The 25,092-nt window shown below is 50.5% G+C and overlaps 1 pseudogene; it reads right to left on the bottom strand.

The window, feature by feature from the left end:
- Positions 1-3,624: 3,624 nt before the first annotated feature.
- LOC123450343 lies at positions 3,625-24,772 on the bottom strand (annotated as a pseudogene).
- Positions 24,773-25,092: the final 320 nt, after the last annotated feature.

Below are 25,092 nucleotides of genomic sequence, written 5' to 3' on the forward strand. Positions count from 1 at the left end.
GCATTTCTATTAAGGTATGTGCTAAGTTTAGGATGCTATGTGATCAGGGGTTGCTAAATGCAGTAAATCAAGTATTCCCAAACTGCCATCAAAGATTTTGCCTTAGACACCTCTATGCAAATTTCCAGAATGCTGGTTTTAGGGGGGAAGATCTTAAGAAATGCATGGATAATGCAAGCTATGCTTACAACCAACACAAGTTTAACATTGCCATGAATGATCTAAAAAATGAGAGTGAGGAAGCTTGGAAGTGGCTGACTGGAATACCTAAGCACACATAGGCTAGGCATGCTTTTGACACTAACTGCAAGACAGACTTAGTTGTTAACAACCTGTCAGAGGTGTTCAACAATTATATCCTAGATTTCAGGAACAAACCTATTAGGACTATGATTGATGGTATTAAGGACAAGCAGATGGTGAGGTGGCATAGGAATAGAGAGAAAGGAAAGGCAGCTCTGTGGGAGATTACACCACATTATGCTGAGAAGCTAGAGGTGGAAAAGGAAAGGGCTAGATACTGCAAACCTACCCAAGCTGGTGTTAATCTATGGCAAGTGAGTAGTGGGCAGCAAACACATGCTGTAAACTTGGAACTTCATACATGTGGCTGCAGAAAGTGGGACCTGTCTGGCATACCTTGCAACCATGCAATATCAGCAATAAACAAGGCAAAAAGATTTCCAGAGGAATATGTGTCCAAATTCTTTAAAAAACAATTCTACCTTGCTTCTTATGAGCCAATGATATATCCTGTTCCTGGTGAACATGATTGGACAAGGACAAGTGGAGCAGACATAGAGCCACCCAAATTTCATGTTAAGAAGGGAAGAAAGAAGGAGAAGAGAATAAAGGGAAAATTTGAGGTTCCAAAACCAAAGGACAGTTCAAGAATGGCCACTATAACATGCAGCAACTGTGGGCTCCAAGGCCACAGATACACCAACTGCAGAAAAGAGTTGAGAGCAGAGTTGGCTCTGAGGAAAAACAAGCATGTGGTAAGCATATTTTCTCATAATGTGCTTTCCAAGTACTGTCTTTTTGTGTTTATTTGCTTTGCAACTATTATGTTCATGTGTTCATTCCATTATTACAGGCTAGAGCTGCAACATCACAACCTACAGCTGCAAGACCAAGGAGGGAACCAAGATCACAACATCCCCCTGCAAGATCTACCAGAAGATCAACAAGTAATGCCAGTGTTCATAGGCCTTTCAGTACCCCAAGATCAGCTCCTGGAGGTTCATCAGCTGGTCCTGCCACTAGATTTGCTGCTGGAGCTTCATCATCAGCTCATGGAGGTTCATCAGCTGGTCCTACACCAAGAAACCATTCTGGGTGGATGGCATTTTTTACTGCCAGTGGTAACCAAGACTAATGATGTGTATTCAGAGTACTTTATGGTTGTATGATCAGTACTAAATGATGTGTTATAAGTGATAAGTAGTAAGTTGTAGAGAACTCAAGTTCTATGATGTGTATTAACTGCATTTGCTGGTGTATGATCAGTACTAAGTAGGAAATTAAGAGCTCATCTATCAATGCAACAAATAAGATATTTCACATAATACAACATACTAGGGTTGAACAAAGATCAACTCACTTAAGATACATAATCCAGAGATTCTTCCATTACAACATTGGTACAAAAGGGCAGCACATTACAACATAGTGCACATTACAAACATAGCATACTGGAGTTCAACATGCATTAAAGAACATAGTGCAGTTCAACATTACAACATGCATTAAAGAACATAGCATAGTGGACTTCATCTTCATCTGATCAGCTCATCCATCCAAAATGTCCCTAATCATCTTCAACTTCTCTTCATTCTTCTCCAATGCCTTCAATTGATCAGCAATCTGAAGCTTCAGCTCATCCCTGCGTTTAATGAGATTCTGAATTCCTTTCTTCAGACCATCAATGTGAAGGTTGAGCACCACAATGTCATCATTAAGTTTGTCCTCAGATTTTGTCAGCTTATCAACCTGAACCTTTAAATTGTAGTTCTCTTCACTTAACTTCTCCTTCTCCTTCAAATGATTTGCCTTCTGGGTCCTAATGACCCTGCCTTGAGATTCTGCAAGGTTCATAAGCATTGAATACTTCCCTTTAACTTCCATTATCTCTGCCTCTTTCTTATCAATCTCAGACTGCATGACAGACACAACAGAACTAGAGCTCTCTGCACCATGGGCATTCACCTTCATATAGCTCAAATCCATGACCCTCTCCTGCTGGGTACTGAGTAGTTGATTCACATCTTCTACTAGTTTGTCATAGTTTGCATCAAGATTTCTTTTCTCCTCTGTCAGGTGGTGAATTTTCAGTGAATTCTCCAAATTATCATCCCTCCTACCACTCCTACTGTCTTCCAACATTTCCCAAAGTTTCAACAATGCATTTTGCATTGTGGGAGGCCACTCTTGGTCTACCCACCCAACAAAACCATAGTTTTGAGGTGGCTGCAATACAAAAAACACATGTAAGAAAATAGTAGCAATTGGAACTAAGCTGCATCTTTAGCAGTCCTGACCACTACTGACCCCCTTTTTAAATAACAGCAATTGCAGAAGTACTGACCACTACTTCCACTAGTTCCACTACTAGTAAAAAATACCAGCAGTTCCAACTAAGCCAGAGTATTTGACCTAAGATCCATGTTTAGAATCAATAAAAAATACCAGCAATTGTAGAAGTACTTCCAACTAAGCCAGGGTATTTGACCTAAGCTCCATGTTTAGAATCAATAAAAAATACCAGCAATTGTAGAAGTACTTCCAACTAAGCCAGAATCCTGGAGCTAAGCTCTATCTTTACTATTAAACAATCTGAGAACACTTGCCCATTTGTAATAAACAATGACTATGGTTGGATCAGGAACAATGACACATAACAAAAACAATTAACTATGATGCATCTAACTAAGCTGCATCTAACAATGACTATAGTGGGATCAGGAACAATATCAACAATATCAGCAATAAACAAACTCCATATAACATGATTGGCTGAGCAATACCAGCAGGTACAAAAAACTAAACCAACTTCATGCATCTTACCGGCTGAGCACAAACCAAAAACCTCCTGCCTGTCTCAAATCCTTCGAATGCTACGCGACGCTCAGGCGGCAGTCCATGCTCCAAGCAAACATCCAGGACAGAGTTCTCGATGCCCATGTAGTCTTCGTCGTCGATGCTAGCAGGGATCTAAAGAAATAACCAAAAAACAGAAATAAATCCCCAAGAAACAGAAGCACTAAACCTAACCCTAGCTCTAAAATTACCCGGTACATCATGCCGTCGGAGGAGGAGCTGATGTCCAGGCTCGATAGCTCGTTGCTACTTTCATCCTCATAAACCATGGCGCGCCAGAGGTGGTGTCGGCCGACGGAGAACTCCGGCCGACGAGGTTCGGCGACGAGAGGGGGTCAGACTCCAGGAGAGAAGGGGGAAGGAGGGGAACGGCTCGGTCGACCAGGATGGGCCGCGAGCGAGCCTAAACCCCGACCGAACCGGTTCGTCACGACTGCCATGCGGGCCCGTTACGTCAGATACATGGTCAGTACGTGTTATACGGCTGTCAGATCGTATTGCAACAATTAGGCTACGAGATGGTACTGACACGCAAAAAAAATGACTATTGGTACCAATCGGTTACATGATGCCCAAGTGTGGTAGTGCCCTGCAATTAACTCCTCAGCAGCTAACAAAACAAACGGTGAATGTGGAAACAAAGTACACGGTGTAGGATATACATGTGGCCTGAGCTGGGGTTGGTTGCTCAGAGGGTCATCCAGTCTAGAACCTGTCGCCGTATCTGAAGAAGACAGATCCCGTGCCGGCGTTGTGGTCCACGATGTACTCCGCCGTGAGCGGGCCAAGCCGGACGCCCACGCTGTACGACGACCCCTAGCCGACACTCCGGAAGAACTCTGTAGGGTTCCCCTTGACGTCCTTGGAGCTCCCGAGGTCGGTGCCATGCTCGGGAAAAGCGTACACGTGCGTGTTCTTCATCACCGGAAGAGGGATGCGCACCTCCGTCGCGACCTACATTCATACACGGTTAACAACAGCATCGAAGATGATCCCGGTCCATTCATACACGGTTAACAACAGCATCGGAGATGATCCCGGTCCAAGTCAAAAGTGACAGAAACAGATGCAGAGGCGGGTTTCCAACTATAATTATTTAGATACAGAAGGAATATGATATATGCCGACCTCGAGAAGGTTCCTGCAAGCGCCGAGTTCGCCCATGCCGTAGCCCCTGACCGAGTGAGGCCCTCCGAGCGCGAACGCGTCGTAGCTCGGCAGGTCTCCCACGCATCCTGCATAGCGGCCATGGGTGACGAGAACTGCCGGCGGCGGCTTCCCGGCTCCCTTCTCTTGCTTGTTTAGGTTCACGAACTTTGTGACCGTCAGCTGATGGCGGTTGAAGAACGGGTTCCTGCTGCCGATGCCCAGGCCCTGGTCCACCTGCGACACAAGAGGATTTACTTTTTCAACATGGAGAACTTATTTACAGAACCTAGATTTTGCTACACAACATTATTTTTCCTACTACAAAACTTTGGGAGTAAATTAACTGCATTTCTTCTTGCCAAACCTGACGATGAACTGCCTCTTATAGAATAACATAATGCACATTTCTAGGACAATAAGAAATGGTTTTATTTATGAAACTACTCTAAAGTGTAGCTCTATGAATCATTGGCAAAAGCAGAAAGTCTTAAGAATTTGCTCATCAAACTCTTAAACCATATACCTGGAAGATGCATCTGTCGCCAATGGTCTCACCGTTGACGAACTCCGTGTTATCCCGGGTCACATTGGCCTGAAGAAACGCCATCCGGTCCACGCCAGTGCCACTGAACGTCGTGGGAGGCCCGCCCATGCCAAGGGCACCGGTGGCCGTCGTCCGGAGCCCATGCGTGCACACATCATTGCTCTCATCACGCGTCGTGATCTCCTCCAGCACGAGGCCATACGTGAACTTGCTCTGCTTTGTGAGGTTCTGCGAATCCAGGATCGATTTTTATTTCAGTTTGTTGACTCACACACATCGGATATGATTTATGAAAAGGATTAATGTGAGCGTTCATGGAGATACAAATATGCCAAAGAGGTACTCCCTCCGCTCCGCTTGAATATATAAGGTGCCACATGTTTTTAAGATGTACTTCCTCGGTTCGAAAATACTTGTCGAGAAATGGATGTATCTAGATGTATTTTAGTTCTAAATACATTCATTTTTATCCATTTTTGCGACAAATAACTGCGGACGGAGGGAGTATATCTGACTAATGATTTAGTTCAATAACATGTATATTATGTGATACAAAATTGATGCTATTCAAACTTAATGGAAATAATTGTTGGTCAACTAAATGTTGCAAATGTTTACATTTCAAAACCGAGGGGGTATTGATTTTGTGCAAACCTCTGTTATATTAGCTTTGATTCCAACTCTGTCGACCCAGATAGGTGGAGCATCGTCCATGTTGGGGCCGGCGACAAAGACAGGGCTGAGTTTCCTGGTGTTGAAGCAACTTTTTTTTTTTGGAAAAGGAGGTTAAACCTCCTACCTCTGCATGATTGATGCAGCCATCTTTATTAATTATTTCACAAAGGTCTAACAAGAGTATACATCAATCCACCCAAAGCCATCACTCACACCTACAAACTCGATAATGTGAAGTGCTCTCACTCCACATATCTAAGACTGATGTTGTCGCCAATTCATTCACATAACGTATCGGGAGCAACAGCCGGTGCAGCACATCTAAAACGCACACCTCACGCACACGTTTTACAAGCCGCCATCATGGCTCTGGTTAGATTTTCATTTGGTCCTGACCCAAGACACCCCACTCCCCCATCCGCGCCGCGGGCCGCTCCGGCCGCGGCGGCCACCAAGTAGGCACTCATGGCGGGCATCGGCGGATCCCGCAGTCCCCCGCGGGGATCCCCTAGGAGTGACCGGCGCGGCTCCCTGCCCCGCGGTCTGAGCAGCACCGCACGGTCGACTTCCCCACCTCGGGCTGCTCCAGATCCGGACCGGGCGCCGCGAATCCTGCAGCACGACGGATGCTCGGCGTTCCCCGTCGGTCCGTCGGTGGAGCTAGCGCCTCTGCTGCTTCGGCAGGAGTCGGGTAGCTCGGGTACGCTCTCGGATCCGGTCGCAGCGGAGCGTCCTTCGCCGTTTAACTCCGACGTCACAGAACCTCAGCCTGCGCCCCGCATCAAATCCATCGTCGTCGCGCCTCCTCCGGGCTGTAGGCTTTCCCCTTCGGGCACGGAGCCAGGCTGGACCGAGGTAAGCACTCGGAGGGGCGGCCGTCGCCTGCTCGACCCACCGGTCACTCGGGCGCGCCGTCTGCCGCACCGCTCGGACCGCCCACAGACATTCATTGCTGGTACGTCGCCGCCCCCGCTATATCTATTCCGAGGACGCTGCTTCTGTTGCCTGAGCAAGCGACACCGACTAGCGGACTGCCAGGATCCAATTCACTGCATCACCTGTAGGAGGGCCGGCCACATCGCAAAAAACTACCCTCGGAATCCCCTTGTCCGAGGTCGGGAGGCCAAGTTAGAGACAGGCTAGGTCCGGCTCCTCCCGAGCAACCACTGCACGAGCGCATCCGCTTCCCACCACCAGCCGCTTCCTCCATGTCGCAGCTCTCCCCCGTCATGCTCCGCCATCTTGACCACGTGCGTCGGCCGAGAGCGACCCGCTCCGTCGCCGTCCCTTCCCCGGCTGTTGACCAGGCGATCTTCTTCCTGCGCAGCCACGCCGTCACCCTGACCGCGGCAGACGGGGTGAACGCCACCTCTCCTATGGCTGTGGGCAGAGCACTGGAGGGGCTGTTGTCGGTGCCGGTGCACTCGCTGCGAGTCACCGCGCATCACCCAGAGCACTTCCTAGTGCTCTTCACGCAGCCCGCGCATCAAGTCAACGCACTGCGGAGAGGCTCCATCCGTGTCGAGGGTGCCTCCTTCAACATTGCATCCTGGCACGAGCATGACCATGCCATCTTCGGCTCCCTGCACCTGCATGTTCGCGTCGTCATTGAGATGGTTCCAATGCAGTTCTGGTCCGTGGAGGGGGCGGATGAGATAGTGGGGAAGCGGGTATGGGTGGATCGTCTCGACAGTCGGACGCTCGAGCAAGGTCACACTAAGACCTTTGCCTGCTGGATTTGGACGAGCGACATCGCCAACATCCCCACCTCGCATACCATTGCGGTCCTGCCGCGGGGTGCGGGCCGGGTGGACGAGATGGAGGGTTTCTCCCCTCCCGACAGACGCGTCGCCCCGCCACCAGCAACGGCGGACTACACCATGCTGATACACGTGGATCGCATCGAAGATTGGATGACGCCCTCCCCTCGTTCCTCTCACTCTGGCCAGAGTGGCCTACCCTCGTCTGGATCCGACTACGACTCTGCCCCTTTCCCGTTGGTGGCTCCCGCCACCTGGTCGATGGGGGTCGAGGACGGACGGGGGCCAGGGCGAAACCAGCGCCAGGCTCGCGCACCGGTGGCTGATCTAGGCTGCCGTGGCAGGCCGTCGGGTGGACACGCGCGGGACCAAGACGGCGATGGACGCTCGGGGGGTGGCAACCAGAGGTCCTGGAGAGATGTCCTCCTCCGTCGGGGACGCTCTCAGGCTCCTCCCAAGGCTGCCCCGGCTTCTCGCCACCGAAGCCGCTCCCCGCAGCCCCGCTGTAGGTCCGGGCACTCTTCTGGGCGTCGTCAGGGAGCCGGGAGGGCCTCTTCGAGGGCGAGGCCCCAGCCCCATCAGCCGCGGGCGCGCCCGTCCCCTCCGCCTGCCTCTGCCGGGAGGTATGCCCCCTTGGCCAGCGATAGTCCAGAGGCAGCAGGCTCTGACGCCGGGTGCACGGGAAAAGACCGAGTGGAGGTTTTTTTCAAGACCGCGCCGAAGCCCTACAGCACCTCCGCTGCCGTCGACAGTTTGGCGGCGGACGTCCACGCCGCCGTAGAAGCATTAGTCAACTCCCCGCTCGAGTTCGACGCAGCGAGGCTGCTAAACGACCCATCCGAGACAGTACAACTCGACGCCTTCAGCCCAACTCTGTCCGCCGCGACGTCGGACATGGGTCAGTACAATAGAACTACCCCGACTACGGCATGCACGATGGAACTGTAGCTAGGTGCAGTCATCGGGCTTGTGAGCAAGATGCAACTGGGAGCTGCCGCTGATCGGCCGGAGGCCCGGGGTCTCTTCCGCGCCAGCAAGCAGGCCCTCATCTTGGCTGCTCCAGCCCTGGCCGCTTCTCGCCGCCAAGCTGCACCTCCCAAGAGCAGGGCTTCCTCGACCCCGACCAGGCACAGCGCCAGACAGGCGGCTAGCGGCTCGACGGTGCTAGTAGCCCAACGCGCCTCGCTGCGCCTCGTGAAGGAGCTGGGGCTGCTGGGCCCTCGTGATAAGATGACCGAAGAGGTGGCGAGAGCACTGCTGCAGCGTTTCGAGGAACCGTTGTCTGACGGTGACTTAGCAGTGATCGCCAAGCTGACTCGCCTGGATAGCGAGGCTCTGCATGTGATGGCCGGCATGATCGGCCCTGATGGAGTTGCCGAGGAGGCAATGGTGTAACCTATGTTAGTTGACTCATGTATCCCGCTTCATCAACAACTGAGGATAGCTCGGTTTAGGTTTGTTTTAGGTTCGTCGAGAATTAGTTCGGGCAGAGAGGAGGCAACTCGTCGCCGGCTCATCTTGGGGGCTGTTGGTGGGCGCCGGCGCGCCATAGTTAAGTTGGCTGTGTGTGTCATGGGCCTGAGGCCGTTTAGTTATTTCCTTCGGAGCTTTGCTACGTTTCCAAATGAGTGAAAAATTCCCCCCAATTATGTGTTGGAACGTACGCGGTCTTAACAGCCCAGCTAAGAGGGCGGCCGTCGGGGAGATGGCGAACACACTACGGGCGGCTATCCTATGTCTCCAGGAGACTAAGATTTCTGCTTGGTCGCCAGAACTAGTTAGGGATATCGGAGGAGCAAATCTAACCGGATGTATCGCGCTGCCGTCCATAGGCACTTGTGGAGGAGCAGCTATCCTTTGGGATAAAAACCTTGCCACTGCACCTCCCATGCAATAGGACTCTTTGCCATCACGACCAAGGTTACTCTGCTGGGGCACCAGCATAGCTTCTGGCTGTCCTCGGTTTACGGCCCGGCGGACGATGTTAGAAACGAAAATTTCCTAAGGGAAGTCTCCTCCTCCGCACCACCGGCGACTGAGCCATGGCTCATCAATGGAGATTTTAATCTCATATACGAAGCGCGCGACAAGAATAACCTTATCATCAATCGTAGGTTAATGGGTAGGTTTAGATCGGCAATCGACTCGGCGGGACTAAAAGAGATTAGATGCACTAACCGCAAATACACATGGAGAAATGAGCGTCGGGATCCCACCCTCGTCAGCATCGACAAGTTTTTCTGCAACATCCCCTGGGACAACTGCGTCCCCTCGGTGTCCCTGCATGCGGCATCAACTGCAACATCGGACCATTGTCCGTTACTACTTCTGGACACCACGGCCACCACTAGGCAAGCACAATTCAGATTTGAGAATTTTTGGCCTAGCTTCCCACGCTTCCACGCCACGGTCGAAAAGGCATGGAATAGACCAGTGCAATCTTCTTGTCCTTTCAAAAGAATTAGCACTAAGTTGACTAGGATGGCGCGTGATTTGAAGACTTGGAGCAAGGGTTTCTTCAGCCAGGCAAAGCTCCAATTTCATCTTGCAGCGGAAGTAGTGCTTCGACTGGACATAGCACAAGAGAGGTGTCAACTCTCAGACGCAGAATTCCATCTCCGTAAACTGCTAAAGCTGCGGCTACTAGGGTTAGCAGCACTAGAACGAGCTCGACGACGGCAAGCATCACGCCTCACCTGGATGAGACTAGGTGATGCGGGAACAAAATTCTTTCACGCCAAGGCCACGGCACGTAAGCGAAAAAATTACATCCACTGCTTACAAATAGGCTCCACCGTAGCATCCTCGCATGAGCATAAGGAAGAGGCCATCTTCAGTCATTTCCAGCAAAATTGGGGTACTAGGGCTGATAGACCTTTATCGATCGACTGGTCGATTCTAGACCTTCCGTCAGTGCAAAACAGGGGGTTAGATAACCCTTTCTCTCAGGAAGAGGTTTGGGAGGCGACAAAAGCGTCACCCGCAGAAAAGGCACCAGGCCCTGATGGCTTCGCAGGGACATTCCTCAGGTCCTGCTGGTCCATTATTAAGGAGGACGTAATGAGTGTGTTTAGTAGCTTCTACAATTTAGCGAGGGGAGATTTCGGCAGGCAAAACACATCTACTGTAATTCTGATACCTAAGAAAGAGGGAGCCGAAAGGGTGGAGGACTTTCGACCAATTAGCCTAATCCACTCGGTGGCGAAACTAATCACCAAAGTTCTATCCCGACGGCTAGCGGCACAGATTAACACCATCATCTCCTAGGCGCAATCAGCTTTCTTGCGCTCCAAGTCTACTTAGGACAGTTTCCTCTATGTGCAAAACGTAGTGAGATCACTACATAAGAGGAAAGTTCCGGACCTGCTACTTAAACTAGATATAGCAAAGGCCTTCGACAACGTCTCATGGGAGTATCTGCTAGAGATACTGCAGCAAGTGGGATTCCCAGCTTGTTAGCGTGACTGGATGGCGCTTCTTTTTAGCACTGCATCGTCGTCGGTCATGCTAAACGGCTCGGCCGGCCGCTCTTTCTGCCACCAAAGGGGACTTAGGCAAGGAGACTCCCTATCGCCGCTTCTTTTCATCATAGCAATAGATTCACTTCATCGCCTGTTGGAAAAAGCAACGGAGCTGCACCTGCTAGACCCATTGCCGGGGAGGGACTTCTCTCTCCGGGTCAGCCTATACGCCGACGATGCGGTCATTTTTGCCAACCCAACCAAAACTGAGATAGACACACTGATGGTGATTCTCCGTAACTTCGGGCACGCATCGGGTCTCCGCATTAACCCGGCAAAGTCTTCCGCCTCGGCCATCCGTTGCGAGGGGATCAACGTCCATGAGATCCTGGCTAGTTTTGGGGGCGAAGTAAAGGGCTTCTCGCTGAAATATTTAGGGCTGCCGGTCACCCTGGCACGACTACGGTTAGTCCACATACAATTCATCCTAGATATGTTTAGGGCTAGACTAGCAGGATGGAAGGGTAGACTTCTAAACATCGCGGGAAGGAGAGTCCTAGTTCGCAGCGTTCTGACCGCCCTACCAACCTTCGCATTGGCGATTCTTAGGAAGCCCAAGAAATTCCTTGCCGAGGTAGACAAGGTTAGGCGTCGCTTCCTTTGGGCACAGGACGATGAACCTACCGGTGGAAAATGCAAAGTTAACTGGCCGACAGTATGCTCCCGTGTGGAAAACGGAGGCTTAGGAATCTTGGAACTGAATCGCTTCAGTAGAGCGCTTAGGCTGCGATGGCTATGGCTATCATGGACAAGCAATGAGAGGCCGTGGCATGGCATGGCTCTGCCATGCGACGAGGCCGACAGGGCCCTTTTTCATGCGTCCACAACGGTAACCCTAGGAAATGAAGGAACGACAACATTCTGGCACTGCTCCTGGACGGGATCGGGAAGCCTAAAGACGTCCTTCCCAAATATTTTTAGACACTCCAGGCGGAAAAACAGATCGGTCTGAGATGCACTGACAAACAGCACTTGGCTATCGGACCTCGCTCATGGGAACACGGAGCAACTCTGGGAGGAGGCAATCAGGCTGCACAGATGGGTCCAAGACAGGGACATCCAATTACAAGAAGGAATTCAGGACACAATCTCGTGGAATCTGGAACCTTCAGGAGTATACTCAGCCAGATCGGCATACAAGGCCCAGTTCCAAGGTCACCTGAGATGTGACTACAAGAAGCTAATATGGACAACTTGGGCGCCTGCACGGCTCAAGATCTTCATCTGGTTGCTGCTGAAGAACAGACTCTGGTGTAACGATCGTCTTCAACGCAGAGGCTGGCCCAATGGCTATTTCTGCCAATTGTGCCACCGAAATCTAGAATCAGCTAAGCACCTGTTCTGGCAATGCCCGTTGTCTATACAAATTTGGACACACGCAGCATCGCATAACGGATGTGCATCGCTGCACCCGGGAGCATGGGTGGATAGTGATAACTCAGCAGAATCTCTAAATTTGATGATCAACTCAGCCTTGCCGAAGTACAAAAAAGCAGTCAAGACAATCATCATTTTGATCCTCTCGGAGATATGGAAGGAGAGAAACGCATGCACCTTCAGGGACAAGTCTGCAGATTTTTAAAGTTTGAAACATGCTATCAACAGCACCGTAGAACTTTGGAGGCAAGCCGGAGCCACAGTTTTGGAGCCCCCGTTCTGGGATCCTCCATGAGATATCTACCCCTGTAACCACCCTCATTGTGTTGGGGGTGTTTGTTTTTTTCCTTTGTTTTCCTTTTTCTCCTTGATCACTATGATCACCACCCGACCCCCACCCCCACCCCCACCCCCACCCTTGTCACGTTTTTTCCCTCCGCGCTGCATCCTGCTTCAAATCAATATATGCCAGCCTCAGGCTGGATCTTTAAAAAAAAATACAAGCCGCCATCATCATCGAACCACTGACCCATCTTCACGAAAGAGATCCGCATCATCCATGCCAGTCCAAACATCCGTCGACGCCACCACGGCGCCCAACGGCGCCACCGCCCTGCGCTCATCCGTCCATATGCGAAGACTCCGAGAGATCTGTCGTGCGTAGCACCTGCCAACCAGGCATGACTCAGCGTAGCACCTGTCGGCCAGGCATGACTTGACAGCTCCACCGAAATTCCGTGCAAGACGAAGCCGCTCCACCTTCTGCCTCAGTCTGCCAGCGCTGCTCCACAAACGATGCTCCCAAGAGAGAAACGGCATCGCAGTACCGCAATCATCCGATCTGGAAGACCAGATCCTAGGATTTCCCCCGAAGCAGTGCCCACCACCAGCAACCGTTCAGGACCCACACAGTGCCCACCACCACTCAGCCCTCTAGGCGACGCCTTCAGGAAGGTCACGACGTCAAGGACGCCGTCGCCGCCCACCGGAGTTAGGGTTTTCACCCGAGAGGCAAGGAAAGGGAGCAGAGGAGTAGATGTAAACCGACGTCTCCAAAAAGAATAACGGCACCCTTGAGCGTCGTCGTCGGCGCGGCCGACCTGGGCCAACCAAGGGGTTTCCCCCAATCCGAATCTCCTCCACCGGCTTCACCCGAAGGTAGGGCCCCGGCAACCACGCCGGCACCGTCAAGAATCTGCAGGAGAGAGGCCCACATCAGGTCCGGAGGACAGCGGCCAGATCTGGCGCCGCCGGCCGCCATAGCAGCCACGTGACGGCTGACCAGGCAGCGGCCGACGAAGGGGAGGAGCACACCTCCACAACGACGCTTCCAAGAAAGATAGCGGCATCCGCGGGCGTCGCCGTCGCGGCTCCGATGAGGACAAGAGCAAGGATTTCTCCCGAAGCTGCGTTGAACATGCACCGCCACCGACCGCTGAGCATGGCCGCCACGCACCACCACGACCCCCAGGCAGGGTCACGGGTCACCGCACCGCGCGCCCTGGCCACCGCAGTCGCATCTAGCCGACGCTCCCTGCCACCGCAGCCGCGCCTGGCCGCCGCTCCCTACCACCATGGTCGCGTGCCCCGCACAGATCCGGCCATGGCAGCCCCGGATCCGCCCTCACGCGCCGCCGGTGGGCAAGATCTCGCCGGATCTCGCAGCCGCCGACGCGGGGCGCCGCCGCCAGAGCTCGAGGGCCAACGCGAGGGGCCCCGCCGCCGCCATCCCCGGGGCGCGCGCGGCTTCACCGGCGTCCCCTCCGGCAGCGGCGAAGCGGGAAGGGGGCGGAGAGGGGGGCCGGTGGCGGCGCGGGAGGGTTGGCCGGTGACGACGCGGGGAGGGGGCGGAGCAGTTGTTGAAGCAACTGGCTTTGAAGATGCGGTTCCTGCTCCGGTCTTCCACACCGTCCAAGTAAGGATGTGTATACTCAAGCTTGAATGAAACATCAACCTAAAAACCAAACAAAAACATGGATATATAAGCTTAACAAAAACATCCAGATGTGTGGATATATATTTCTCTCTAAGCAAATTTCCTCTCACACCAACCAAGTGACTGTTTCTGAAAATAACCAAGAGCAACACACAGAAGAATTGAAAACAAATTCACCAATCTTACAAAATCATCCATTACCAACTCACCTGAGGGTTGAGCAGGTTGCTGGATGAGAAAGAACCAGCGAGAGATCGGTTCAGGCAACAGATGTTGCGGTGCTCAAACGTCACACCTCCTCCAGGTTGAATGGATGCCTGAAACAAAACCCTCCATCAAATACAAATGCATAAGGTTAAGCAACAAGACTTAAACTACAATGATGGACGTCTTAGGTATGAACTTGCCAGCAATTTTCAGACAAATTTTAACAAGATCAAAAAGATTGCAAGTATGTAGAGACATTACAAGAGTTGGTCGTCCCTGGTCCCCTGGTACAAAATTCCACACGGTCTCCACCTCGACTGATTTGGGATCTTGTTCTTTGAGCTTGATTTCAACCAATACGCCACCTTCTTTTGTCTCATCAGGTCGTGGATTCACCTCTATGTTGGAGAACAATCCGAGCGCATTTATGTTCTTCAGAGCTTGTTTCCCTGCCCCAATGTTAAAGATATGGCCTGGTCGAAGCTGTAACGACAGATCAACAGAGACAGGTCAAATCCTCAAATCCCTGAAAACAAAAGGTTTGTAGTACTGCTTTGCACTGTCTCGGTGTTTTTTTTTTTTTTGACCTAGAATGACACGCTTCGAAATGTGTATGCAATGAAAATAAACAAAATTCCATGTAAAAATTATTGATAATATCAAGCGACATTGCGGTGGAAACAAGAAGACATAGTAATTTTGTCAAGCAAAGAAACACCATCTGCTCCTTCTGTTCTCTTTAGAGCTGTTTTATGTTAAACAAATAAATAAAAATAAAGTAAAGTGTTACTAAATTGATCTGGGACTTGACATGAATTGTGGAAAGTTGATGGTTATGGTGATTAATAAGAAGATTATCCTAGGTATCATACTGTTTGTTTGTTTATTTGTTTGTTTCATGTAGTACAGATACCTGCTGGGTGTTCCCCTCGACGACATTGCCGAGCTTGTCTTGGAACTGGTACTCCACCCCGGTCACCTCCCCCTCGACAACCTCGCACAAAACCTCGCCGGCGTCAAGATTCCCAAAGTTGATCACCTGAGCGCACACGAGCCCTTCGTCGTGGTACCACCTCTGGACGCAGTCCCTGATCCTCTGCAGCAGCCTGGCGCTCACCCGTCCCTGCTTCTTCACCATCTCCGCCACCTCTCCACGCACGGGCTCCGGCAGGATGCACGCCTTGGCCCGGCCGAGGCGCTGCTGATACGCCCTCTCATGCCTCCGCCGGATCGAGTGCAATCTTCTCCCTCTCCGTCATGTCATCGTCGTCGACCTCGTCGGCCTGTGCCGGTAAGAGGCCGCCAACGTTGACGCAGCTGAACCGCTTTGCCGGGGGGCAGAGGGTCTCGGCGTAAGAGACGGTTAGGCCGAGGGTGCCGTCGGGTTGGGGCCTCACCGCCTCCACCTTGACGCCGTCAAACATGCCGCACGAGGACAGCGCTTCGAGCTCCCTGAGCAGCTGCGACCGGGTGTACACCTCGCCGGGCCGCAGCGCCGCCCCCTCGAACAGGGGATCTTCGGGCCCCGTGACTCGCGCGCCCCCGCCGCCAAGCGCGCGGCGGTCGAGGAACCTGACGTCGGAGACCTTGTACTTCTTGGCCCCTTGCAGCCTCGCGAACGGCACCGTCGTCCTGGCCCCGAACTCGTGCGCGTCCCAGTCTCTCGACAACGGCTTCTCCTCAGCGGCGTGCGCCGCGCCGGCGTTGAAGAGCCACGATAGGAAGCCTCCGAAGCCGTGGCCACCATCTTCGGCGCCTCCGCTGCCCGGGTGAGGAAGACCGGTGCTGCCCGAAGTGGCGGAGATAGCGGACGCGAGGGCTACGTTGCGGGGGGGCTTGGAGCGGGACTTTGGGTTGGAAGACGATATGGCTATGGCGGTGAACCCCATTGCGCTACCCCCGCGGATGGGTGTGCTAAGAGCATCGCCAACAAGCGCGCTTCGCGCCGCCCCTAAAAAATGAGTTTGCCGCGCCCTAGTCGCCTGGTTTAACGCGTCGCGCAGCGCTGGCTCCAGCAATAGCTATAAAATGCAGCGCGCGCGCCGATGCAACAGCGCCTAAAATGCAATGAAACATTCATCAAAATGCAATAACATGTGAAATTTATGCCCACAAGTTCATCCAATCAAGTTCAAAATGCAAACCAACTTCAAAATACAAGTTCATCCAACAAAGTTGAAGACATATAACACATCAATCATCTTCCTCGTCGTCTTCCTCTTCTTCCGAAGACGATTCTTCCGTCTTCGAAGATGAATCTTCCTCCCTAACCTCATCACGCACCGCATCACGTGTAGCTCCGACGGTCTTGGCAAGATCTTCAACGGCATTTTCATGGGTATGTGTGTGAGGCACATCGAAAGACATTCCACCCATGGCCGGAGGTGCACCCATGCCGCCCATGAGAGAAGCAAAACTCATGCCATCCATGCCTCCCATAGCGTTGGAGGGTGCTCCAAAGCCACCCATAGCGCCGAAGCCACCTCCACCCATGCCTCCCATGGCGCCGAGGCCCATGCCTCCCATGGCGCCGAGCCCACCGCCACCCATGCCGCCAAGGCCACCGCCACCCATGCCGCCAAGGCCACCGCCACCCATTGGGCGGATCATGGCTCTTTTTTGAATCAACACTTCTTCACGGGCAAGGTTGACATATTCCTTTTGCGCATCATTGAACAAAGATGTGTCCAAGAAGAACAAGTGCTTTTCCCATTCCAACAACTTAGCTCGCTCCTCCATGCCCACCTTCCTCTCCTCCAATGCCACTTTCCTCTCCTCGGCGGCCACCCTCCTCTCCTCGGCCACCAACCTCCTCTCCTCGGCCGCGGCATCTTGGTTCCTTGCCATTTTCCTCACCTCGTTGGTTCTTTTCTTGCCTTCACAATAGCTTCCATAGCATTTGTGAGCTCATCATCTCCTTTCCTCTTCTTCTTTTCGGTTTTGTCCTTCTTGCACCCATCCGGTCGTTTTGGTTTCGAGTATGAAACCGAGTTGGGTGTGGGGCTTCTCTTGCCGTCATCAGTTGATGCATCATCCTCCTCCTCATCATCATTCAACTCAATTGTGCGCTTGCGTTTGTTGCTCAAATGCAAATCATCCAAATCTTCACGCTTCTTCCATTTCTCATCATCCTTCAACACTTCGTAGCAATGAGGCAAGGTAAAGATTTTTCCTTTCTTGATCTTCCCCTTCTTGGTTGTCCTCGTCTCTTCTTTGAACAAGTTTTGGGCAATGTTGTACTATAAGAAAAGCAAAACAAGTTAGCACTTCGGACACCAAAAACAAGTATGATAAACATGTATGAGATGCCACTTACTCTATCATCCTCATTTGTGCCACTTGGGTTAAGCTTGTCAACTGCCTTTTGTGCGGCCGCCCACTTTTGACAATCCGAGTTGATTGTCGACCATCAGGACCGAAGTGATCTCTCGGAGCGGTCAATTCCACTCACGTTCTGAGCATCAAAGTGTTCTTTCATTCGCCCCCAATAAGCATCTCTACTTGGATCACCTCCAACGGATGGATCCCTCGACACTTGCAACCAAGTATTGCATAGTAATTTTTCATCGTTGGTGGTGTAATTGCCCGCTCTTCCTTTCGGCGCCTCGATAATGCCCTCACCCTCCTCGTCCACCTCAAACTCATGGTCGTCCAAATGGATGTCATTGGTTTGAGACCAATGCGAATTGTTGGACCCAACACCCATAGTTGACATGTATGCATCATCGTTGAGACTACAAAGTTTTGTGACAATGCAAATAAGCTATCTATATGATAATGCATTGAAAAAATAACAAGAAAATAAAAGTTGGAATTTTTTTCACCTTGTGGGCATTTCATTGAACACGTGGTGCGCGTCCGCCGCCGGCTCAATGAGTGAGCTCGCCGGCGCTTCAGTAGACGCCGCGCCCGGCCGGCGCACTGCAACCTTCTTCTTCGGCTTCGAGCTGCCGGAGCCGTCCGTCGTCTTCTTCTTCGCAGATGTTTTTTCCTTTCTTCCGCTCCAACGGTGCGGCGGCGGCACGGGACGGCGCCGGCGCGACGCCACCCGTCGGCGTGGTCATCCGCGGCGGCAAGAAGAGGCTGCGCGCGAGGCCGACGGTCGGCGGAGCTCCGGCGGCGGCCGCGGCGCCAGCGCCAACGCCCGCCGCGCTAGGGTTTTCGGCGGAGGCGGCGGCGGCGAGAGGGGGGGTCGCGGCTCTACAGCGGGGTCAGCGAGGCGCCGGTGTCAGTGGTGGCAGGGGCGCTGGCGCCGGCGCGCGCGGGAGAAAGGAGGAAGAATAGGGAGAGTTCGCGCGCGCGCTCGAGTCTGCCGCGCGCCGAAGTGGACGCCGAAATACACAGCGCGGGATGGGGCTACGACCAGCGCGCCCAAATCGTTTTAGCGCGCCCGCTGGAGCTGTCCGCCGCGTTGCGCGCGCTATATTTACCTTTTTTGCCGCGCGGCGCTAGTATAGCGCGGCTATTGGAGATGCTCTAAGGCGATGATTGAGGGTTTTCGTCGAAAACGGGGGTTTACCGAGAGACGGGGTGGTCATGGATAGGGTCAGGACACACCGTCCTTGAAATCAGAAGGGGCAATGTTTAGTTGGTCCTAGTAAAAATGCCCGTGCATTGCAACGAAAGAAAATCTATACCTATACCTACCTAATCTTTACCTAATAATAAAGAGGCTATCGCTTCCGTCGGAAAACCCACCAAGGTGATTTTACAAAAAAACCTTGCTGTTTATGATATTAAACTCGTAGTATATATTAAATGTTTTTTAAAATACTCATATCTTTTAAACCGTAACTTCAAATTTAACATATTACATATGGAATTTGATTAGAAAAATATGTAGAATTTAAATATGATATTATTTTATCTGTTAAACGTTCAATAAAAATACTATCTAGGGTGTAATCTTAATAAATAAGTCATTATTCGTCTTTCTTTCATACCAGTACTCATCCGTGTTGGGGATGAACACGTCAACAAAATCAGGATTGGAGATGAAACTGAAGGTCACTTGACTGATTCTTTGTACGTATTAACTCTACGTGCAAGCCGTGTTAAAATAGAAGACCTGTGAAATTTTGAACTGCATTTTTGTAGGATAAGACCATCTTTGTTTGTGTCGTAACTGTAAATTCTCAGATTATAGACCATTTTTTATAAATTAAGAGCGTGTGGTATTTCTTTCTCCCGTTGCAACGCATGGGTCCTTTTGCTAGTAAGCTACAACGATGTAATTTCTTCGTCACAAAACATGATTTGCCACGCCAAACTTAGCCATGGGTTGGAAGATGATATGGCTATGGCGGTGAACCCCATTGCGCTACTACCGCATCATTTTTATAAAAAAGCCCCTGTAATTTTTGTTATTCAACCCGCGCTTCATCATTTATCTGCAATGCAAAAGGAAAAAACAATTCGCTGTAAAAATTATACCCGTACACATTCCCTCCTCCCGTCGATCCTGGGCCACCCTGGCCTGTGCCCAGGCCGCCGCCACACCACTCGCCGCCGTGGCCGACCTCAACCGCCACCGCTGCCGATCTCAACCCACCCGCCTCCGCGGCCGTACCTCTCCCCGCTCACTGCCCCCGTTGCGGCGCTCGAGCGCATCGCGTCGACCCTGGTCCACCCTGGCGTGTGCCCAGGACGCTGCCACACCACTCGCCGCCGTGGCCGACCTCAACCACCACTGTTGTCGATCTCAACCCACCCGCCTCCGCGGCCGTACCTCTGCCCGCTTCCTGCCCCCGTTTCGACGCTCGAGCACAGCTTCTGGATCAAATCAATGTGACAGCTACAGTGATTGGGGATGATGCGTCTGCTCGATGCAGAATGGCGGCGGCGCGGCAGAGCGACGTACTTGCAGGTGGAGGCGGGCCTCCATGGCTCACACGGGGAACTCCGAGGTTATGGCGCGGCAACGACGACTCCTTATGACCTGATAGGGGCGCCTAACCCTTGCTCCCCTCATCGTATCCCGTCCTCCGGCAGGAACTCATCATCTGGTGAGATCCCCTCCCCATGCCTCCAACCGTGTGCCAAGCACCGGCAAGAAATTTTGTTTTGTGGGGACTTGTTTGCTGATGAATGAATGTATTGAATGTAAGATTGTATTATTATAGAGACAGAGAATGGAACACCACCTTCAGTTTGTCATCTGATCCCACATTCTCTACCCCATGAGTGAAATAAGATAACGGTCCATTGATCAATTCACGTAGCCTCTTTGTTTTGCTTTGCTTGTCCCGCTCAATTTCTCATCATGGTGGAATTAACAATGGACGGGTTGATTTCTCAACAAAATAGGATAGGATTGACTACATTAGTTAGTTAGCTTATTATTTTAATAAATCAAAATAATTATAAAAAGATTAAAAGCGTGTGATATTTTTTTTCTCCCGTTGCAACGCACAGGCCCTTTTGCTAGTTAATAATAAAGCGGCTATTGCTTCCGTCGGAAAACCCACCATGATATTTTTATAAAAAAGCCCCTATAATTTTTGTTATTCAAGCAGCGCTCCATCATTTATCTGCAACGCAAAAGGAAAAAATGATTCGCTGCAAAAATTATACCCGTACGCATCGCCTCCTCCCGTCGACCCTGGGCCATCCTGGCCTGTGCCCAGGCCGCCGCCACACCACTCGCCGCCGGGGCCGACCTCAACCGCCACCGCTGCCGATCTGAACCCAGCCGCCTCCGTGGCTATAACTCTCCCCGCTCACTGCCCCCGTTGCGGCGCTCGAGCGCATCGCGTCGACCCTGGTCCACCCTGGCCTGTGCCCAGGCCGCTGCCACACCACTCGCCGCCGCGGCCGACCTCAACCACCACTGCTGTCGATCTCAACCCACGCGCCTCCATAGTCGTACCTCTGCCCGCTTGCTGCCCCCATTTCGGCGCTCGAGCATAGCTTCTGGATCAAATCAACGCGACAACTACAACGACTTGGGATGATGCGTCTGCTCGATGCAGAACGGCCGCGGCGCGTGGATAAGGCGCGGCGGAGCGAAGTACTTGCAGGTGGAGGCGGGCCTCCATGGCTCACACGGGAAATTCTGAGGTTATGGCATGACAACAGCGACTCCTTATGGCCAGATAGAGGCGCCTAACCCTTGCTCCCCTCATCGTATCCCCTCCTCTGGCAGGAACTCATCATCTGGTGAGATCCCCTCCCCATGCCTCCAACCGTGTGCCAAGCACCGGCAAGAAATTTTGTTTTGTGGGAATTTGTTTGTTGATGAATGAATGTATTGAATGTAAGATTGCATTGTTGTAGAGAGAGAGAATGGAACACCACCTTCAGTTTGTCATCTGATCCCACATTCTCTACCCCATGAGTGAAATAAGATAACAGTCCATTGATCAATTCACGTAGCCTCTTTGTTTTTCTTTGCTTGTCCCGCTCAATTTCTCATCATGGTGGAATTAACAATGGACGGGTTGATTTCTCAACAAAATAGGATAGGACTGACTACATTAGTTAGTTAGCTTATTATTTTAATAAATAAAAATGATTATAAAAAGATTAAAAGCGTGTGGTATTTTTTTCTCCCGTTGCAACGCACGGGCCCTTTTGCTAGTATACTAAAAGAACACAACATGCAAGGCACGAAAATCAGGCTTGAAGATACATATACTCTTATGGCGAACGTGTACTAAATCCTCATGCACACCAGACAACATTATCTTCTCCTCTATAGCCGTTATCCCATCTCACAAATTACACAGTTTACTTGAGCTCAGTACAATTTTATTGAAATCTCTGTATTTTTTCTAGTCATTGATAAATAATATGGTCAATGACAGGAAAAATGCCTCTGTGGTAATAGATCATCTGTATCTTTCTCTTGTTCTGACGCAGATGGTAGGACATATATAGTTATCTGGAAAGGATGGAGGGTAGGGCAGAAGGTAACTGAGAAGAAATATGTCACAAGTTTAAGAGTAAACAACAAATGGTTGACAAGGCAGTTTGATGAATACACTTCTAGGTACAATATAACAGCAGAATTTGAGAAACATTTTACTGTTGTTCTTGGGACTAAGGAGTGGTCAGGAAATCTCATGTGCAATAGAAACTTAGGGTTCCGAGTACAATATAGCAGCAGAACTTCATAAACATTTTACTCCTGTTCTTTGGACTAAAAAGTGGTTAGGAAATCTCATGTGCCCCCATCTTCCTTCTGTGTGATGGCTGCCATTATGTACCTAGGTAAGTAGTATGAAATATGTTTTTCTTTCTGAAGTAAGAATGTTTTGCTAGAAAAAAGCATACTACCTCCATTGCAACTTGCAAAGACACATGAGGATATGATCAATTCGTTTCAACTGCTTCAAGTGAGTTGTTTCCTCATGTGACTTTGATTCAGGAGCTGTCCCATCATACTATGTTCCCTGTGTAAACAACACAAACAAATATTCCACTCACGCTACTACTTTTGTTTGCAAATTGCAGTAAATAAAAAAATGCAAAATAAACAGAAGCAACAGAAATTGTGAAGTACTCACTCCATTTCTAAATATAAGTCTTTTAAGATATTACACTATGGACTACATACAGACCAAAATGAGTGAATCTACACTCTATAGTATATCTATATACATCCGTATGTAGTCCGTAGTGCAATCTCTTAAAAGACTTATATTTAGGAACGGAGGAAGTACAACAGTAGCAAGCCACCATTTTCCTGCAAGTGATCTTGCATAACCAATGCCAACTATCATTATTACAGATTATTAGAATGTCGAGGTAAGGAGTAGTTTAACCACCAAACTATACTACAGTACTAAGTTCTATTTTGTTCCAAACAGTGTGTCAGTTCACATGGGCTCAAGCTTATATGTGGTAACTCCCAATCAATAAACAAAACAAATACCTTTGAACAGTTAAGTAAGCACATAGATTCCAATATCATAGAAAGAGAAGTAAGTATAAAAAAACTTGTGAGCAAAAAAACCATGAAACTATATTCAAATTCATGCTTGAATATTTAGTCGCAGAATATCGTAAAATTGCCTACATATAACTTTGTACTTGCACACCCATAATTTTGCAAAAATTGACCTACACCTACATCTCAAATCTTCTTTCCAATCCTAATAAACAACTGTCGCACACTAACCAATGCTCAAAGTGACTGGCAGACCATGTTATAGAAACCAGATCTACCACAATTCTGGAAATCCTGTTGAGTAGCAGGATTTCTAACATTTGTAGGTTTTATATAATATCATTCCCATTTAATCAAGGCTAGAATTTGAAGCTTGACTGAAAAACATCACAAAAATGAACTTGACTAAGTAAATACTCCAAGATCAACAACTCGTTTGCTGGTAAGTACCAAGATTTTGATACTAACAAAATCAAAACCCCAAGCCTAGTGATACTGATAGCAGGGTAAGAAATCTTCAGGGAGAAAGGTAACTTGGATACTTGAAATGTCGTGGCGGAGGTGATGTTCCCCGTTCCCATGCTCCAGCATCACCAGATCCATGCAATACCGTATAGAATGCCGCTGCTCGCTGTCCCGCCTCCGGGATAACGTCCAATAAAGTAACTTAATTTCCAAAAGTTCTTTCTCATACATGAGTATCAAAGGTCTCATGAATGAAGTTGTTGAGAATGATAACGATGTACTACGCAACCGTAACTGCTTCAGTAAACAGTAACTTCGAACATAGTTCAGTTTCGTAAAAGGAAAATAACATTATCTCTTGCTGTACAGAATGGAATATATAGTGCTAGTCTACATTTGAGCACACCCTAGTGTTGCGTTGATTTCATAGACTCTACGAGATGACGATGGCCACTTGTCAAAGCCCTTTTTAACCCGCGCTGGAAAAGAAAAATCCTTGCTAAAACACACCAGGCAAGCACCACGAAAAAGGAAACAAATCCAGCCAAGGGTACCCATGGATGCCGGTATTCCGGCAAGCTCATGATCCAGGTTCAGAGCCAGCACTCGTTCCCGGACAACTAACAGGGGCCACATATGTGGCTCCCATTCCCTTACTACTGACCGCTGCCAACTTCACCAAGGAACCAGAAATGAACATGCTAACAATGGACCATCCAATCCGGTCCAAAACCACCAAACATTGCAGATGCACAACTACCAAAAAAGTGTCTATTAGAAAGGAGATGTGATGTAGGCTTTGATTGTGATGCTTCAGTCACTCCAACACACAAAAATGGTGTAGATGTCGTCTCCAACGGCAAGGTCTTTTCTTCTCACTTCTGATCTTCTCACTCCCTCTATTATGACTCAGGGGAGCAAACTCACCAGGAGCTGGTGGTTTCAAAAATTCAGCAGATCAGCCACACCCCCGAAATCTCATCACACTACAACATCAACCATCTAATTATCAATCAATCAATCAATCACCTGGAAGGGGCCTGCATGGCACGCACGGTGGTCACTGCCGGCCACCGCACAGAGCACCGCTGCCGCATAGATGCTGCCGACATGGCCGGGCTGGTCCAGCTCCCTCCGGCAGCCCGTCATGGGGTTCCAAACGACGAGGGAATCGGGGTCGAAACAATCATCGCCTCATCGGCGAGGAGACCGCGGCCATGGTGGTAGTCCCACGCAGCATAGCGGAAGTTCTCCCAGTCGTCGTGGGGAATGCGCGCACGGAATTTCGTGGTGGGGAAGAAGTACGGGTGGTTATCTTCGGAGATGGAGCGCCAAGAACAATGGAAGGCCAGCATGGGGGGAGCTCCATGGAAGTCGCAGTAGCGAGCATGGAAGCGAGGGTTGGAGAGGAGGGCGAGCCAAACCTTGCCGACGAGGGAGGCGCAAAGGAGGTGCTCGGGCTCGTCCGG

Source organism: Hordeum vulgare, chromosome 4H (assembly GCF_904849725.1).
Source record: "Hordeum vulgare subsp. vulgare chromosome 4H, MorexV3_pseudomolecules_assembly, whole genome shotgun sequence".
Classification (NCBI taxonomy): Eukaryota; Viridiplantae; Streptophyta; class Magnoliopsida; order Poales; family Poaceae; genus Hordeum; species Hordeum vulgare.